Consider the following 2,579-nt stretch of genomic DNA (forward strand, 5'->3'; position numbering starts at 1 on the left):
CTTTTCTGATGCATAGTTTACAAAAGTATTATCCCATTCTGAGGGCTGTTGATTCACACTGATTATTGTGTCCTTGGCAGTGCAGAAACTTCGTAAGCTGATGTAATCCCACTTGTCTATTTTTGGCATTATTAACTGTGCTTTGGGGATCTTATTTAAGAAGTCTTTGCCTACCCCAATGTCTCTCAGAGTTTCCCAGTGTTTCTTGGCAGTAATTATAGTTTGAGGTCTTAGATTTAGATCTTTGATCCACTTTTAAGTTGATTTTTATTGATGGTGAGAGGTAGGGATTCAGATTCATCTTTCTGAAGGTGGATATCCAGTTTTTCCAGCACAATTTGCTAAAGAGATTTTCCTTTCCCCACTGGATTGACTGGTGCCCTTTGTCAAAAATCAGGTGGCTGTACGTTTGGGAGTTTGTTTCTGGGGTCTCTATTCTGTTCCATTGGCCCACCTGTCTGTTTCTGTGCCAATATCATGCTGTTTTGATTACCACAATTTTGTCTTACATTTTCAGGTCAAGGAGTGAGATGCCGCCACTCCACTCTTCTTGTGCAGGATTGCTTTGACAATATGAGGTCTTTTATGATTCCAGACAAATTGTATAATTGTCTTTTCTAGATCTGTGAAGAATGTCTCTGGCACTTTAATGGGGATTGTGTAAAAATGTAGATTAATTTCGGTAGAATTGCCATTTTGATTATATTAATTCTTTCAATTCAGAAATATGGGATGTCCTGCCACTTTTTGTGTTCTTTTCAATTTCTTTTTTTTAGCTTCTCTTAGTTTTCCTTATGGAGGTCTTGAACTTCTTTGGTTAGATTTATTCCTAGGTATCCTATACTTTTTGTGGCTATGGTAAATGGAATTACTTTTTTCAGTTCTATCTCAGTGTGCCTGCCGTTCATATAGAGACATGCTATAGATTTCTGTATGTTGATTTTGTATCCTGAAACTGTATTCATTTATTACTCCCAGGAGTTTTTTCATGGATACCATTGGGTCTTCTATGTATACAATTGTGTCATCTGCAAATAGAGAGGGTTTCACCTCTTCTTTTCTTATTTGAATGCCTTTTATTTTATTCTCTTGTGTTGGTGAGGACTTCCAGTACTATACTGAAGAAGAGTGGAGAAAGTGGGCATCCTTATCTTGTACCAGTTTTAGCGGAATGGTTTCAGCTTTTCCCCATTCAAGATGATGTTAGCTATGGGTTTTTCATAGATACCATTTATTGTGTTGAGAAATGACCCTTCTATGCTGATTTTGATGAGATTCTTGATCATGAATGGATGTTGTGTCTTATTTAACGCTTTTTCTTCATCAATTGATATGATCATGTTTTTTATCTTTCTTTGTGTTATTATGGTGTATTACATGTATGGTTTTACATATGTTGAACTAACCTTGCATCCCTGGAGTAAAGCCTACCTGGTCATGATGAATAATCTTTTTTATGTGTTGTTGGATATGATGTGCGAGTATCTTATTGAGAATTTTTGCATCTGTATTCATCAGAGATATTGGCCTATAGTTTTCCTTCCTTGTCCTGTCCTTGTCTGTTCTAAGGATAAGGGTGACTGAGGACCCTTTTTATCATTACTGTTGTTGCTATACAGAACATGCACTTGCTGGAGAGAGAGGAAAAAAGTGAGAAATCACGCCCTTCCCCCATGAGGAGGCATAGCCATGCCGCAGTCCCTTCTCAGTCATTCTCCTTGGGAGTTTGGGCATGCACACGTGACAGGGTGTGATTTTCAAGCCGCCAGGTCCAGCACTTGAACCAGTGCCTTAACCTCCACTCCACCTGCTGGCCCCCTGTAGACCCTCTTTAGAACACAAGGGTATTGGGGCTCAAAACTATTGGTGGTGATGGCCTGCAGTAGTATCCTTTAAATGACTGGTCTTCTTTATTCGAGATGCTAAGAGTTAACTACTTTCTTGATAAAGCAATATATATTCACAAAGCTTCAAAGGGAAGTCCTGGCCCCTCTTTGAATCAGATTCCAAGAACTTAAGCCAATATCCTAGAAATTAAGAAAAGGCCATTTTTGACATTGTTGAAACCTGATGTTTAGATACAAGTGTGATCCAAGCCTCGGGTCTGGTGCCTTGGGAAAATCATACCCTGGCACACGTGCATGTGTGTCCGAACTCCCAGAGGAGAATGGAAAAGAAGGGATTGAGGTATGGCCACCCTCCTCCCCCAAGGGTATATTGATTTCAAACTTTCCCTCCACTGCCTCTGTTTCTTTCTCTTCAGTGAGTGAACATGTTCTAAGGCAAAAACCTCTAAAATAAAAGAAATAATAATAAAAATCTGCAAGTTTTTGCAACTCAGCAAATAATCCTAATTTGATCCATATCCCATAAAAAATAGTTATTTTTTGCCTACTGAAAAATATGATATGGGAACCAGCAGTTAGCGTAATGACTATGTCACTGGACTCCCACGTAGTCGACCGCGGTTCGTGTCCCAGACCCGGTGGCTTAAAACTCACGCCGGGCGCGTGTGCATGCGTGCCCAAGATCCCGAGAGGAGAATGGAGGAGAAGGGATTGCGGCGTGACCATCCCCCC

The sequence above is a fragment of the Tupaia chinensis genome, unplaced genomic scaffold (assembly GCF_000334495.1).
Source record: "Tupaia chinensis unplaced genomic scaffold, TupChi_1.0 Scaffold000214_1, whole genome shotgun sequence".
In the NCBI taxonomy this organism is placed as follows: Eukaryota; Metazoa; Chordata; class Mammalia; order Scandentia; family Tupaiidae; genus Tupaia; species Tupaia belangeri.